This window comes from Channa argus, unplaced genomic scaffold (assembly GCF_033026475.1).
Source record: "Channa argus isolate prfri unplaced genomic scaffold, Channa argus male v1.0 Contig037, whole genome shotgun sequence".
Lineage (NCBI taxonomy): Eukaryota > Metazoa > Chordata > Actinopteri > Anabantiformes > Channidae > Channa > Channa argus.
This window is the reverse complement of record NW_027125256.1, coordinates 319112-337271: the sequence shown is the minus strand read 5'-3', so window position 1 is coordinate 337271 and position 18160 is coordinate 319112. Positions and strand designations below refer to the sequence as shown.

At 39.4% G+C, this 18160-nt stretch overlaps 1 non-coding gene across 1 annotated transcript; it reads right to left on the bottom strand.

The window, feature by feature from the left end:
* Positions 1 to 1672: 1672 nt before the first annotated feature.
* trnar-ccu (transfer RNA arginine (anticodon CCU)) lies at positions 1673 to 1745 on the bottom strand. The gene has a single exon. It is a non-coding gene; the product is annotated as a tRNA-Arg (tRNA).
* Between the last annotated feature and the right edge of the window lie 16415 nt (positions 1746 to 18160).

Here is an 18160-nt window from a genome sequence, read left to right as displayed (position 1 = left end):
TTTGTTACTTCTAGGTTGGACTACTGTAATTCCCTACTTCTGGGGTGTCCTAATAACTCTCTAAAAAGCCTTCAATTAATCCAAAATGCTGCAGCAAGAGTGCTGACTGGATTAGGAAAGAGAGATCATATTTCACCTTCACTAGCTTCTCTTCATTGGCTTCCCATAAAATCTAGAATAGAGTTCAAAACCCTCCTCCTTACATACAAAGCTCTTAATGGTCAAGCTCCATCATATTTAAAAGATCTCATAGTCCTGTATCGCCCAATTAGACCACTTCGATCCCAAAATACTGGCCTACTTGTGGTTCCCAGAGTTTGCAAAAGTAGAATGGGAGGCAGAGCCTTTAGCTATCAAGATCCTCTCCTGTGGAACCAGCTTCCAATCTAAATTCGGGGAGCAGACACCCTCTCTACTTTTAAGACTAGGCTTAAAACTTTCCTTTTTGATAAAGCTTATAGTTAAAAATCCTCACTCAACGCCAGTGCCTTATCCATTAGGCCACTGGGGCATCTCAAACACCTTTACTCATCAGTTCTTCCACCAAACAGTTGCTTCCTAGACAGAGCATAATGTGAGACATGCCATGTTGGCTTTGGGTAACACAATAATGGCCCCAAATGCAGTAGATATAGTGAGTAGAAGGGAAATTTTTAAAAGTGCAAAGAAAAAGATGTGAAACACGTAGAAACTAGATTGCCATGCTGATATGAAACTGGCATTGTACCCCAGATTGGACTCGAACCCTTTGGGTAGCACAATAATGACAATAAAAGCAGTTAGTATAGTAAGATGGAGGAAAGCATTTGAAAGAGCAGAGAAAAGAATGTGAAATATACAAAAATTGCATTCCCAAGCTGATATGCATCTGGAATTGTACAGTAGGTGAATATGTACTTTCTGTATCTGGTTCACTTTACTAAAAGGTTGTAAAGGCCCTAAGTCAGCTTACAAAATACAGTTAGCAGAGGATGGTTTCGATCCATCGACCTCTGGGTTATGGGCCCAGCACGCTTCCGCTGCGCCACTCTGCTGTCAACCACCCCAGATGGGACTCTAACCCTTTGGGTAACACAATAATGACAATAAAAGCAGTTAGTATAATAAGATGGAGGAAAGCATTTGAAAGAGCAGAGAAAAGAATGTGAAATATACAAAAATTGCATTCCCAAGCTGATATGCATCTGGAATTGTACAGTAGGCGAATATGTATTTTCTGTATCTGGTTCACTTTACTAAAAGGTTGTAAAGGCCCTAAGTCAGCTTACAAAACACAGTTAGCAGAGGATGGTTTCGATCCATCGACCTCTGGGTTATGGGCCCAGCACGCTTCCGCTGCGCCACTCTGCTTTCAACCATGCCAGATAGGACTCGAACCCTTTGGGTAACACAATAATGACAATAAAAGCAGTTAGTATAGTAAGATGGAGGAAAGCATTTGAAAGAGCAGAGAAAAGAATGTGAAATATACAAAAATTGCATTCCCAAGCTGATATGCATCTGGAATATTACAGTAGGTGAATATGTACTTTCAGTATCTGGATCACTTTACTTAAAGGTTGTAAAGGACCTAAGTCAGCTTACAAAACACAGTTAGCAAAGGATGGTTTCGATCTATTGACCTCTGGGTTATGGGCCCAGCACGCTTCTGCTGCGCCACTCTGCTGTCAACCACCCCAGATGGGACTCAAACCCACAATCCCTGGCTTAGGAGGCCAGTGCCTTATCCATTAGGCCACTGGGGCATCACAAACACCTTTACTCCTCAGTTCTTCCAACTAACAGTTGCTTCCTATACAGAGCATAATGTGAGACATGCCATGTTGGCTTTGGGTAACACAATAATGGCCCCAAATGCAGTAGATATAGTGAGTAGAAGGGAAAAGATGTGAAATACGTAGAAACTAGATTACCATGCTGAGCTGAAACTGGCATTGTACACCAGATTGGACTCGAACCCTTTGGGTAACACAATAATGACAATAAAAGCAGTTAGTATAGTAAGATGGACGAAAGCATTTGAAAGAGCAGAGAAAGGAATTTGAAATATACAAAAATTGCATTCCCAAGCTGATATGCATCTGGAATTGTACAGTAGATGAATATGTACTGTCTGTATCTGGTTCATTTTACTAAGACGTTGTAAAGGCCCTAAATCACTTTACAAAACACAGTGAGCAGAGGATGGATTCGATCCATCGACCTCTGGGTTATGGGCCCAGCACGCTTCTGCTGCGCCACTCTGCTTTCAACCACGCCAGATTGGACTCGAACCCTTTGGGTAACACAATAATGACAATAAAAGCAGTTAGTATAGTAAGATTGAGGAAAGCATTTGAAAGAGCAGAGAAAAGAATGTGAAATATACAAAAATTGCATTCCCAAGCTGATATGCATCTGGAATTGTACAGTAGGTGAATATGTACATTCTGTATCTGGTTCACTTTACTAAAAAGTTGTAAAGGCCCTAAGTCAGCTTACAAAACGCAGTTAGCAGAGGATGGTTTCGATCCATCGACCTCTGGGTTATGGGCCCAGCGCGCTTCCGCTGCGCCACTCTGCTGTCAACCACTCCAGATGGGACTCGAACCCTTTGGGTAACACAATAATGACAATAAAAGCAGTTAGTATAGTAAGATGGAGGAAAGCATTTGAAAGAGCAGAGAAAAGAATGTGAAATATACAAAAATTGCATTCCCAAGCTCATATGCATCTGGAATTGTACAGTAGGTGAATATGTACTTTCTGTATCTGGTTCACTTTACTAAAAGGTTGTAAAGGCCCTAAGTCAGCTTACAAAACACAGTTAGCAGAGGATGGTTTCGATCCATCGACCTCTGGGTTATGGGCCCAGCACGCTTCCGCTGCGCCACTCTGCTTTGAACCACAGCAGATTGGACTCGAACCCTTTGGGTAATACAACTGCTCATACTGAACCAAAACCCAAAACTTTCAAATGTGGATTATTAAATATCAGATCTCTCTCTTCTAAATCTTTGTTAGTAAATGACTTGATAAATGATCATCAAATTGGTTTATTTTGTCTCACTGAAACGTGGTTGCAGCAGGAAGAACATGTCAGTTTAAATGAGTCAACCCCCCAAAGTCATATTAATTATCATGTTCCTAGATGCACAGGCCGAGGTGGAGGAGTAGCAGCAATATTTCACTCTAGCTTATCAATAATTCCTAGACCTAAACATAGTTATACCTCATTTGAGAGTCTTACTCTTACCCTTTCACACCCAAACTGGAAAACTCAAAAACCACTATTATTTGTTATCGTGTACCGTCCTCCAGTCCCTTATTCAGAGTTTTTGATTGAATTTTCTGATTTTCTATGTGATTTAGTGCTTAGTACAGATAAAGTCATTATAGTGGGTGACTTTAACATTCATGTAGATGCTGACAGTAACTGTCTGAGCACTGCGTTTAAGTCATTATTAGATTCAATTGGTTTTTCCCAAAATGTAAATAAACCCACTCATTGTTTTAGTCACACGTTAGACCTTGTCCTTACATATGGCATTGAAACTGATAATTTAATAGTATTTCCTCATAATTCTCTTCTGTCTGACCATTTTCTAATAACATTTGAATTTACAATAACGGACTATACAGCAGTTAGGAAAAAATTCCACTACAGCAGATGTTTATCTGAAAATGCTGTGAATACATTTAAAGAAATTATTTCTTCATCTTTTTCACCACCATGTGTCAATACTATGGTGAGTAGCCATCTTACTCCTGTGCAAATTGATTATTTAGTTGACGATTCTGCCGCCTCACTGCATACTAGATACAGTTGCCCCTTTGAAATAGAAGGCAGTGAATCAGAGGAGCCGACCTCCATGGTACAATTCACAAATGCACAGCTTAAAGCAGACAACACGAAAGTTAGAGAGGAAGTGGCGTTTCACTAATTTAGAAGAATCCCGGTTAGCCTGGAAAAACAGTTTAAAAACATACAAAAAAAGCTCTCCGTGATGCCAGAACAGCATATTATTCCGCATTAATAGAGGAAAACAAGAACAACCCCCGGTTTCTGTTCAGCACTGTAGCCAGGCTGACTAAGAGCCATAGTTCTGTTGAGCCTAGTATTCCCTTAACTTTGAGCAGCAATGACTTTATGACTTTCTTTACTAGTAAAATTGTAGCCATTAGGGAAAAGATTCACCAGATCCTCCCTACAAATATTACGGCTAGATCTTCATGTACAACAGCTATAGAATCCTCAATAAGGCCCCAATCCATCTTAGACTGCTTTTCACCCATAGATCTCACTGAGCTAAGTTCAACTACCGCCTCCTCAAAACTAACAACATGTCTTTTAGACCCTGTTCCAACCAAATTGCTTAAAGATGTTCTACCTTTAATAGACACTTTCATATTAGATTTGATTAACCTATCTTTAGAAACTGGCTATGTACCAAAGGCCTATAAAGTTGCTGTAATCAAACCATTACTTAAAAAACCTTGTCTTGATCCAGGTGATTTAGCCAACTATAGACCAATATCAAATCTCCCGTTTATTTCTAAAATCCTTGAAAAAGTAGTTGCAAAACAATTATGTGATCACCTTTACAGGTATAATTTGTATGAAGACTTTCAGTCAGCATTTAGAGCTCATCACAGTACAGAAACAGCACTGGTAAAAGTCTCCAATGATCTTCTCCTGGCTTCAGATAATGGACTTGTGTCTGTACTCGTCTTACTAGACCTTAGTGCCGCATTTGACACCATTGACCACAACATTTTATTACAGAGACTAGAACATGGATTTGGGATTAAAGGAACCACATTACATTGGTTTAAATCTTATCTGTCAGACAGATTCCAACTTGTTCATGTTAATGATGACTCTTCTTTATGCACCAAAGTCAGCTATGGAGTTCCACAGGGCTCTGTGTTAGGACCAATACTTTTTAATCTCTACATGTCACCTTTAGGCAAAATCATTAGGAAACATTCCATAAACTTCCACTGATATGCAGATGATACCCAGCTCTATTTATCTGTGAAACCAGAAGATACTAACCAATTAGTCAAATTTGAAGCATGTCTAAAAGACATAAAGAACTGGATGTCCTACAATTTCTTACTTCTAAATTCAGACAAAACTGAAATCATCCTCTTTGGGCCTAAAAACATGAGAAATATGCTGTCTAACAATATAGTTACTCTAGATGACATAACTTTGGCCTCTAGTACTACGGTGAGGAACCTTGGAGTTATCTTTGACCAAGATTTGGCGTTTACGTCACATAAAAGACAAATGTCTAGAACAGCCTTCTTCCACCTACGGAACATTGCTAAAATTAGAAGCATCCTGTCTCAAAGTGATGCCGAAAAACTGGTCCATGCATTTGTTACTTCTAGGTTGGACTACTGTAATTCCCTACTTCTGGGGTGTCCTAATAACTCTCTAAAAAGCCTTCAATTAATCCAAAATGCTGCAGCAAGAGTGCTGACTGGATTAGGAAAGAGAGATCATATTTCACCTTCACTAGCTTCTCTTCATTGGCTTCCCATAAAATCTAGAATAGAGTTCAAAACCCTCCTCCTTACATACAAAGCTCTTAATGGTCAAGCTCCATCATATTTAAAAGATCTCATAGTCCTGTATCGCCCAATTAGACCACTTCGATCCCAAAATACTGGCCTACTTGTGGTTCCCAGAGTTTGCAAAAGTAGAATGGGAGGCAGAGCCTTTAGCTATCAAGCTCCTCTCCTGTGGAACCAGCTTCCAATCCAAATTCGGGGAGCAGACACCCTCTCTACTTTTAAGACTAGGCTTAAAACTTTCCTTTTTGATAAAGCTTATAGTTAAAAATCCTCACTCAACGCCAGTGCCTTATCCATTAGGCCACTGGGGCATCTCAAACACCTTTACTCATCAGTTCTTCCACCAAACAGTTGCTTCCTAGACAGAGCATAATGTGAGACATGCCATGTTGGCTTTGGGTAACACAATAATGGCCCCAAATGCAGTAGATATAGTGAGTAGAAGGGAAATTTTTAAAAGTGCAAAGAAAAAGATGTGAAACACGTAGAAACTAGATTGCCATGCTGATATGAAACTGGCATTGTACCCCAGATTGGACTCGAACCCTTTGGGTAGCACAATAATGACAATAAAAGCAGTTAGTATAGTAAGATGGAGGAAAGCATTTGAAAGAGCAGAGAAAAGAATGTGAAATATACAATAATTGCATTCCCAAGCTGATATGCATCTGTAATTGTATAGTAGGTGAATATGTACTTTCTGTATCTGGTTCACTTTACTAAAAGGTTGTAAAGGCCCTAAGTCAGCTTACAAAACACAGTTAGCAGAGGATGGTTTCGATCCATCGACCTCTGGGTTATGGGCCCAGCACGCTTCCGCTGCGCCACTCTGCTGTCAACCACCCCAGATGGGACTCTAACCCTTTGGGTAACACAATAATGACAATAAAAGCAGTTAGTATAGTAAGATGGAGGAAAGCATTTGAAAGAGCAGAGAAAAGAATGTGAAATATACAAAAATTGCATTCCCAAGCTCATATGCATCTGGAATTGTACAGTAGGTGAATATGTACTTTCTGTATCTGGTTCACTTTACTAAAAGGTTGTAAAGGCCCTAAGTCAGCTTACAAAACACAGTTAGCAGAGGATGGTTTTGATCCATCAACCTCTGGGTTATGGGCCCAGCACGCTTCCGCTGCGCCACTCTGCTTTGAACCACACCAGATTGGACTCGAACCCTTTGGGTAATACAACTGCTCATACTGAACCAAAACCCAAAACTTTCAAATGTGGATTATTAAATATCAGATCTCTCTCTTCTAAATCTTTGTTAGTAAATGACTTGATAAATGATCATCAAATTGGTTTATTTTGTCTCACTGAAACGTGGTTGCAGCAGGAAGAATATGTCAGTTTAAATGAGTCAACCCCCCAAAGTCATATTAATTATCATGTTCATAGATGCACAGGCCGAGGTGGAGGAGTAGCAGCAATATTTCACTCTAGCTTATCAATAATTCCTAGACCTAAACATAGTTATACCTCATTTGAGAGTCTTACTCTTAGCCTTTCACACCCAAACTGGAAAACTCAAAAACCACTATTATTTGTTATCGTGTACCGTCCTCCAGTCCCTTATTCAGAGTTTTTGATTGAATTTTCTGATTTTCTATCTGATTTAGTGCTTAGTACAGATAAAGTCATTATAGTGGGTGACTTTAACATTCATGTAGATGCTGACAGTAACTGTCTGAGCACTGCGTTTAATTCATTATTAGATTCAATTGGTTTTTCCCAAAATGTAAATAAACCCACTCATTGTTTTAGTCACACGTTAGACCTTGTCCTTACATATGGCATTGAAACTGATAATTTAATAGTATTTCCTCATAATTCTCTTCTGTCTGACCATTTTCTAATAACATTTGAATTTACAATAACGGACTATACAGCAGTTAGGAAAAAATTCCACTACAGCAGATGTTTATCTGAAAATGCTGTGAATACATTTAAAGAAATTATTTCTTCATCTTTTTCACCACCATGTGTCAATACTATGGTGAGTAGCCATCTTACTCCTGTGCAAATTGATTATTTAGTTGACGATTCTGCCGCCTCACTGCATACTAGATACAGTTGCCCCTTTGAAATAGAAGGCAGTGAATCAGAGGAGCCGACCTCCATGGTACAATTCACAAATGCACAGCTTAAAGCAGACAACACGAAAGTTAGAGAGGAAGTGGCGTTCCACTAATTTAGAAGAATCCCGGTTAGCCTGGAAAAACAGTTTAAAAACATACAAAAAAGCTCTCCGTGATGCCAGAACAGCATATTATTCCGCATTAATAGAGGAAAACAAGAACAACCCCCGGTTTCTGTTCAGCACTGTAGCCAGGCTGACTAAGAGCCATAGTTCTGTTGAGCCTAGTATTCCCTTAACTTTGAGCAGCAATGACTTTATGACTTTCTTTACTAGTAAAATTGTAGCCATTAGGGAAAAGATTCACCAGATCCTCCCTACAAATATTACGGCTAGATCTTCATGTACAACAGCTATAGAATCCTCAATAAGGCCCCAATCCATCTTAGACTGCTTTTCACCCATAGATCTCACTGAGCTAAGTTCAACTACCGCCTCCTCAAAACTAACAACATGTCTTTTAGACCCTGTTCCAACCAAATTGGTTAAAGATGTTCTACCTTTAATAGACACTTTCATATTAGATTTGATTAACCTATCTTTAGAAACTGGCTATGTACCAAAGGCCTATAAAGTTGCTGTAATCAAACCATTACTTAAAAAACCTTGTCTTGATCCAGGTGATTTAGCCAACTATAGACCAATATCAAATCTCCCGTTTATTTCTAAAATCCTTGAAAAAGTAGTTGCAAAACAATTATGTGATCACCTTTACAGGAATAATTTGTATGAAGACTTTCAGTCAGGATTTAGAGCTCATCACAGTACAGAAACAGCACTGGTAAAAGTCTCCAATGATCTTCTCCTGGCTTCAGATAATGGACTTGTGTCTGTACTCGTCTTACTAGACCTTAGTGCCGCATTTGACACCATTGACCACAACATTTTATTACAGAGACTAGAACATGGATTTGGGATTAAAGGAACCACATTACATTGGTTTAAATCTTATCTGTCAGACAGATTCCAACTTGTTCATGTTAATGATGACTCTTCTTTATGCACCAAAGTCAGCTATGGAGTTCCACAGGGCTCTGTGTTAGGACCAATACTTTTTAATCTCTACATGTCACCTTTAGGCAAAATCATTAGGAAACATTCCATAAACTTCCACTGATATGCAGATGATACCCAGCTCTATTTATCTGTGAAACCAGAAGATACTAACCAATTAGTCAAATTTGAAGCATGTCTAAAAGACATAAAGAACTGGATGTCCTACAATTTCCTACTTCTAAATTCAGACAAAACTGAAATCCTCCTCTTTGGGCCTAAAAACATGAGAAATATGCTGTCTAACAATATAGTTACTCTAGATGACATAACTTTGGCCTCTAGTACTACGGTGAGGAACCTTGGAGTTATCTTTGACCAAGATTTGGCGTTTACGTCACATAAAAGACAAATGTCTAGAACAGCCTTCTTCCACCTACGGAACATTGCTAAAATTAGAAGCATCCTGTCTCAAAGTGATGCCGAAAAACTGGTCCATGCATTTGTTACTTCTAGGTTGGACTACTGTAATTCCCTACTTCTGGGGTGTCCTAATAACTCTCTAAAAAGCCTTCAATTAATCCAAAATGCTGCAGCAAGAGTGCTGACTGGATTAGGAAAGAGAGATCATATTTCACCTTCACTAGCTTCTCTTCATTGGCTTCCCATAAAATCTAGACTAGAGTTCAAAACCCTCCTCCTTACATACAAAGCTCTTAATGGTCAAGCTCCATCATATTTAAAAGATCTCATAGTCCTGTATCGCCCGATTAGACCACTTCGATCCCAAAATACTGGCCTACTTGTGGTTCCCAGAGTTTGCAAAAGTAGAATGGGAGGCAGAGCCTTTAGCTATCAAGCTCCTCTCCTGTGGAACCAGCTTCCAATCCAAATTCGGGGAGCAGACACCCTCTCTACTTTTAAGACTAGGCTTAAAACTTTCCTTTTTGATAAAGCTTATAGTTAAAAATCCTCACTCAACGCCAGTGCCTTATCCATTAGGCCACTGGGGCATCTCAAACACCTTTACTCATCAGTTCTTCCACCAAACAGTTGCTTCCTAGACAGAGCATAATGTGAGACATGCCATGTTGGCTTTGGGTAACACAATAATGGCCCCAAATGCAGTAGATATAGTGAGTAGAAGGGAAATTTTTAAAAGTGCAAAGAAAAAGATGTGAAACACGTAGAAAATAGATTGCCATGCTGATATGAAACTGGCATTTTACCCCAGATTGGACTCGAACCCTTTGGGTAGCACAATAATGACAATAAAAGCAGTTAGTATAGTAAGATGGAGGAAAGCATTTGAAAGAGCAGAGAAAAGAATGTGAAATATACAATAATTGCATTCCCAAGCTGATATGCATCTGGAATTGTATAGTAGGTGAATATGTACTTTCTGTATCTGGTTCACTTTACTAAGAGGTTGTAAAGGCCCTAAGTCAGCTTACAAAACACAGTTAGCAGAGGATGGTTTCGATCCATCGACCTCTGGGTTATGGGCCCAGCACGCTTCCGCTGCTCCACTCTGCTGTCAACCACCCCAGATGGTACTCGAACCCTTTGGGTAACACAATAATGACAATAAAAGCAGTTAGTATAGTAAGATGGAGGAAAGCATTTGAAAGAGCAGAGAAAAGAATGTGAAATATACAAAAATTGCATTCCCAAGCTGATATACAACTGGAATTGTACAGTAGGTGAATATGTACTTTCTGTATCTGGTTCACTTTACTAAAAGGTTGTAAAGGCCCTAAGTCAGCTTAAAAAACACAGTTAGCAGAGGATGGTTTCGATCCATCGACCTCTGGGTTAGGGGCCCAGCACGCTTCCGCTGCACCACTCTGCTTTGAACCACACCAGATTGGACTTGAACCCTTTGGGTAATACAATAATGACAATAAAAGCAGTTAGTATAGTAAGATGGAGGAAAGCATTTGAAAGAGCAGAGAAAAGAATGTGAAATATAAAAAAATTGCATTCCCAAGCTGATATGCATCTGGAATTGTACAGTAGGTGAATATGTACTTTCTGTATCTGGTTCACTTTACTAAAAGGTTGTAAAGGCCCTAAGTCAGCTTACAAAACACAGTTAGCAGAGGATGGTTTCGATCCATCGACCTCTGGGTTATGGGCCCAGCACGCTTCCGCTGCGCCACTCTGCTGTCAACGACCCCAGATGGGACTCTAACCCTTTGGGTAACACAATAATGACAATAAAAGCAGTTAGTATAGTAAGATGGAGGAAAGCATTTGAAAGAGCAGAGAAAAGAATGTGAAATATACAAAAATTGCATTCCCAAACTGATATGCATCTGGAATTGTACAGTAGGCGAATATGTATTTTCTGTATCTGGTTCACTTTACTAAAAGGTTGTAAAGGCCCTAAGTCAGCTTACAAAACACAGTTAGCAGAGGATGGTTTCGATCCATCGACCTCTGGGTTATGGGCCCAGCACGCTTCCGCTGCTCCACTATGCTTTCAACCACCCCAGATGGGACTCAAACCCACAATCCCTCGCTTAGAAGGCCAGTACCTTATCCATTAGGCCACTGGGGCATCACAAACACCTTTACTCCTCAGTTCTTCCAACTAACAGTTGCTTCCTATACAGAGCATAATGTGAGACATGCCATGTTGGCTTTGGGTAACACAATAATGGCCCCAAATGCAGTAGATATAGTGAGTAGAAGGGAAAAGATGTGAAATACGTAGAAACTAGATTGCCATGCTGAGATGAAACTGGCATTGTACACCAGATTGGACTCGAACCCTTTGGGTAACACAATAATCACAATAAAAGCAGTTAGTATAGTAAGATGGACGAAAGCATTTGAAAGAGCAGAGAAAGGAATTTGAAATATACAAAAATTGCATTCCCAAGCTGATATGCATCTGGAATTGTATATTAGGTGAATATGTACTTTCTGTATCTGGTTCACTTTACTAAGAGGTTGTAAAGGCCCTAAGTCAGCTTACAAAACACAGTTAGCAGAGGATGGTTTTGATCCATCGACCTCTGGGTTATGGGCCCAGCGCGCTTCCGCTGCGCCACTCTGCTGTCAACCACTCCAGATGGGACTCGAACCCTTTGGGTAACACAATAATGACAATAAAAGCAGTTAGTATAGTAAGATGGAGGAAAGCATTTGAAAGAGCAGAGAAAAGAATGTGAAATATACAAAAATTGCATTCCCAAGCTCATATGCATCTGGAATTGTACAGTAGGTGAATATGTACTTTCTGTATCTGGTTCACTTTACTAAAAGGTTGTAAAGGCCCTAAGTCAGCTTACAAAACACAGTTAGCAGAGGATGGTTTCGATCCATCGACTTCTGGGTTATGGGCCCAGCACGCTTCCGCTGCGCCACTCTGCTTTGAACCACAGCAGATTGGACTCGAACCCTTTGGGTAATACAACTGCTCATACTGAACCAAAACCCAAAACTTTCAAATGTGGATTATTAAATATCAGATCTCTCTCTTCTAAATCTTTGTTAGTAAATGACTTGATAAATGATCATCAAATTGGTTTATTTTGTCTCACTGAAACGTGGTTGCAGCAGGAAGAATATGTCAGTTTAAATGAGTCAACCCCCCAAAGTCATATTAATTATCATGTTCCTAGATGCACAGGCCGAGGTGGAGGAGTAGCAGCAATATTTCACTCTAGCTTATCAATAATTCCTAGACCTAAACATAGTTATACCTCATTTGAGAGTCTTACTCTTAGCCTTTCACACCCAAACTGGAAAACTCAAAAACCACTATTATTTGTTATCGTGTACCGTCCTCCAGTCCCTTATTCAGAGTTTTTGATTGAATTTTCTGATTTTCTATCTGATTTAGTGCTTAGTACAGATAAAGTCATTATAGTGGGTGACTTTAACATTCATGTAGATGCTGACAGTAACTGTCTGAGCACTGCGTTTAATTCATTATTAGATTCAATTGGTTTTTCCCAAAATGTAAATAAACCCACTCATTGTTTTAGTCACACGTTAGACCTTGTCCTTACATATGGCATTGAAACTGATAATTTAATAGTATTTCCTCATAATTCTCTTCTGTCTGACCATTTTCTAATAACATTTGAATTTACAATAACGGACTATACAGCAGTTAGGAAAAAATTCCACTACAGCAGATGTTTATCTGAAAATGCTGTGAATACATTTAAAGAAATTATTTCTTCATCTTTTTCACCACCATGTGTCAATACTATGGTGAGTAGCCATCTTACTCCTGTGCAAATTGATTATTTAGTTGACGATTCTGCCGCCTCACTGCATACTAGATACAGTTGCCCCTTTGAAATAGAAGGCAGTGAATCAGAGGAGCCGACCTCCATGGTACAATTCACAAATGCACAGCTTAAAGCAGACAACACGAAAGTTAGAGAGGAAGTGGCGTTCCACTAATTTAGAAGAATCCCGGTTAGCCTGGAAAAACAGTTTAAAAACATACAAAAAAGCTCTCCGTGATGCCAGAACAGCATATTATTCCGCATTAATAGAGGAAAACAAGAACAACCCCCGGTTTCTGTTCAGCACTGTAGCCAGGCTGACTAAGAGCCATAGTTCTGTTGAGCCTAGTATTCCCTTAACTTTGAGCAGCAATGACTTTATGACTTTCTTTACTAGTAAAATTGTAGCCATTAGGGAAAAGATTCACCAGATCCTCCCTACAAATATTACGGCTAGATCTTCATGTACAACAGCTATAGAATCCTCAATAAGGCCCCAATCCATCTTAGACTGCTTTTCACCCATAGATCTCACTGAGCTAAGTTCAACTACCGCCTCCTCAAAACTAACAACATGTCTTTTAGACCCTGTTCCAACCAAATTGCTTAAAGATGTTCTACCTTTAATAGACACTTTCATATTAGATTTGATTAACCTATCTTTAGAAACTGGCTATGTACCAAAGGCCTATAAAGTTGCTGTAATCAAACCATTACTTAAAAAACCTTGTCTTGATCCAGGTGATTTAGCCAACTATAGACCAATATCAAATCTCCCGTTTATTTCTAAAATCCTTGAAAAAGTAGTTGCAAAACAATTATGTGATCACCTTTACAGGAATAATTTGTATGAAGACTTTCAGTCAGGATTTAGAGCTCATCACAGTACAGAAACAGCACTGGTAAAAGTCTCCAATGATCTTCTCCTGGCTTCAGATAATGGACTTGTGTCTGTACTCGTCTTACTAGACCTTAGTGCCGCATTTGACACCATTGACCACAACATTTTATTACAGAGACTAGAACATGGATTTGGGATTAAAGGAACCACATTACATTGGTTTAAATCTTATCTGTCAGACAGATTCCAACTTGTTCATGTTAATGATGACTCTTCTTTATGCACCAAAGTCAGCTATGGAGTTCCACAGGGCTCTGTGTTAGGACCAATACTTTTTAATCTCTACATGTCACCTTTAGGCAAAATCATTAGGAAACATTCCATAAACTTCCACTGATATGCAGATGATACCCAGCTCTATTTATCTGTGAAACCAGAAGATACTAACCAATTAGTCAAATTTGAAGCATGTCTAAAAGACATAAAGAACTGGATGTCCTACAATTTCCTACTTCTAAATTCAGACAAAACTGAAATCCTCCTCTTTGGGCCTAAAAACATGAGAAATATGCTGTCTAACAATATAGTTACTCTAGATGACATAACTTTGGCCTCTAGTACTACGGTGAGGAACCTTGGAGTTATCTTTGACCAAGATTTGGCGTTTACGTCACATAAAAGACAAATTTCTAGAACAGCCTTCTTCCACCTACGGAACATTGCTAAAATTAGAAGCATCCTGTCTCAAAGTGATGCCGAAAAACTGGTCCATGCATTTGTTACTTCTAGGTTGGACTACTGTAATTCCCTACTTCTGGGGTGTCCTAATAACTCTCTAAAAAGCCTTCAATTAATCCAAAATGCTGCAGCAAGAGTGCTGACTGGATTAGGAAAGAGAGATCATATTTCACCTTCACTAGCTTCTCTTCATTGGCTTCCCATAAAATCTAGAATAGAGTTCAAAACCCTCCTCCTTACATACAAAGCTCTTAATGGTCAAGCTCCATCATATTTAAAAGATCTCATAGTCCTGTATCGCCCAATTAGACCACTTCGATCCCAAAATACTGGCCTACTTGTGGTTCCCAGAGTTTGCAAAAGTAGAATGGGAGGCAGAGCCTTTAGCTATCAAGCTCCTCTCCTGTGGAACCAGCTTCCAATCCAAATTCGGGGAGCAGACACCCTCTCTACTTTTAAGACTAGGCTTAAAACTTTCCTTTTTGATAAAGCTTATAGTTAAAAATCCTCACTCAACGCCAGTGCCTTATCCATTAGGCCACTGGGGCATCTCAAACACCTTTACTCATCAGTTCTTCCACCAAACAGTTGCTTCCTAGACAGAGCATAATGTGAGACATGCCATGTTGGCTTTGGGTAACACAATAATGGCCCCAAATGCAGTAGATATAGTGAGTAGAAAGGAAATTTTTAAAAGTGCAAAGAAAAAGATGTGAAACACGTAGAAACTAGATTGCCATGCTGATATGAAACTGGCATTTTACCCCAGATTGGACTCGAACCCTTTAGGTAGCACAATAATGACAATAAAAGCAGTTAGTATAGTAAGATGGAGGAAAGCATTTGAAAGAGCAGAGAAAAGAATGTGAAATATACAATAATTGCATTCCCAAGCTGATATGCATCTGGAATTGTATAGTAGGTGAATATGTACTTTCTGTATCTGGTTCACTTTACTAAGAGGTTGTAAAGGCCCTAAGTCAGCTTACAAAACACAGTTAGCAGAGGATGGTTACGATCCATCGATCTCTGGGTTATGGGCCCAGCACGCTTCCGCTGCGCCACTCTGCTGTCAACCACCCCAGATGGTACTCGAACCCTTTGGGTAACACAATAATGACAATAAAAGCAGTTAGTATAGTAAGATGGAGGAAAGCATTTGAAAGAGCAGAGAAAAGAATGTGAAATATACAAAAATTGCATTCCCAAGCTGATATGCAACTAGAATTGTACAGTAGGTGAATATGTACTTTCTGTATCTGGTTCACTTTACTAAAAGGTTGTAAAGGCCCTAAGTCAGCTTACAAAACACAGTTAGCAGAGGATGGTTTCGATCCATCGACCTCTGGGTTAGGGGCCCAGCACGCTTCCGCTGCACCACTCTGCTTTGAACCACACCAGATTGGACTCGAACCCTTTGGGTAATACAATAATGACAATAAAAGCAGTTAGTATAGTAAGATGGAGGAAAGCATTTGAAAGAGCAGAGAAAAGAATATGAAATATACAAAAATTGCATTCCCAAGCTGATATGCATCTGGAATTGTACAGTAGGCGAATATGTATTTTCTGTATCTGGTTCACTTTACTAAAAGGTTGTAAAGGCCCTAAGTCAGCTTACAAAACACAGTTAGCAGAGGATGGTTTCGATCCATCGACCTCTGGGTTATGGGCCCAGCACGCTTCCGCTGCGCCACTCTGCTGTCAACCCCCCCAGATGCGACTCTAACCCTTTGGGTAACACAATAATGACAATAAAAGCAGTTAGTATAGTAAGATGGAGGAAAGCATTTGAAAGAGCAGAGAAAAGAATGTGAAATATACAAAAATTGCATTCCCAAGCTCATATGCATCTGGAATTGTACAGTAGGTGAATATGTACTTTCTGTATCTGGTTCACTTTACTAAAAGGTTGTAAAGGCCCTAAGTCAGCTTACAAAACACAGTTAGCAGAGGATGGTTTCGATCCATCGACCTCTGGGTTATGGGCCCAGCGCGCTTCCGCTGCGCCACTCTGCTGTCAACCACCCCAGATGGGACTCTAACCCTTTGGGTAACACAATAATGACAATAAAAGCAGTTAGTATAGTAAGATGGAGGAAAGCATTTGAAAGAGCAGAGAAAAGAATGTGAAATATACAAAAATTGCATTCCCAAGCTCATATGCATCTGGAATTGTACAGTAGGTGAATATGTACTTTCTGTATCTGGTTCACTTTACTAAAAGGTTGTAAAGGCCCTAAGTCAGCTTACAAAACACAGTTAGCAGAGGATGGTTTCGATCCATCGACCTCTGGGTTATGGGCCCAGCACGCTTCCGCTGCGCCACTCTGCTGTCAACCACTCCAGATGGGACTCGAACCCTTTGGGTAATACAACTGCTCATACTGAACCAAAACCCAAAACTTTCAAATGTGGATTATTAAATATCAGATCTCTCTCTTCTAAATCTTTGTTAGTAAATGACTTGATAAATGATCATCAAATTGGTTTATTTTGTCTCACTGAAACGTGGTTGCAGCAGGAAGAACATGTCAGTTTAAATGAGTCAACCCCCCAAAGTCATATTAATTATCATGTTCCTAGATGCACAGGCCGAGGTGGAGGAGTAGCAGCAATATTTCACTCTAGCTTATCAATAATTCCTAGACCTAAACATAGTTATACCTCATTTGAGAGTCTTACTCTTAGCCTTTCACACCCAAACTGGAAAACTCAAAAACCACTATTATTTGTTATCGTGTACCGTCCTCCAGTCCCTTATTCAGAGTTTTTGATTGAATTTTCTGATTTTCTATCTGATTTAGTGCTTAGTACAGATAAAGTCATTATAGTGGGTGACTTTAACATTCATGTAGATGCTGACAGTAACTGTCTGAGCACTGCGTTTAAGTCATTATTAGATTCAATTGGTTTTTCCCAAAATGTAAATAAACCCACTCATTGTTTTAGTCACACGTTAGACCTTGTCCTTACATATGGCATTGAAACTGATAATTTAATAGTATTTCCTCATAATTCTCTTCTGTCTGACCATTTTCTAATAACATTTGAATTTACAATAACGGACTATACAGCAGTTAGGAAAAAATTCCACTACAGCAGATGTTTATCTGAAAATGCTGTGAATACATTTAAAGAAATTATTTCTTCATCTTTTTCACCACCATGTGTCAATACTATGGTGAGTAGCCATCTTACTCCTGTGCAAATTGATTATTTAGTTGATGATTCTGCCGCCTCACTGCATACTAGATACAGTTGCCCCTTTGAAATAGAAGGCAGTGAATCAGAGGAGCCGACCTCCATGGTACAATTCACAAATGCACAGCTTAAAGCAGACAACACGAAAGTTAGAGAGGAAGTGGCGTTCCACTAATTTAGAAGAATCCCGGTTAGCCTGGAAAAACAGTTTAAAAACATACAAAAAAGCTCTCCGTGATGCCAGAACAGCATATTATTCCGCATTAATAGAGGAAAACAAGAACAACCCCCGGTTTCTGTTCAGCACTGTAGCCAGGCTGACTAAGAGCCATAGTTCTGTTGAGCCTAGTATTCCCTTAACTTTGAGCAGCAATGACTTTATGACTTTCTTTACTAGTAAAATTGTAGCCATTAGGGAAAAGATTCACC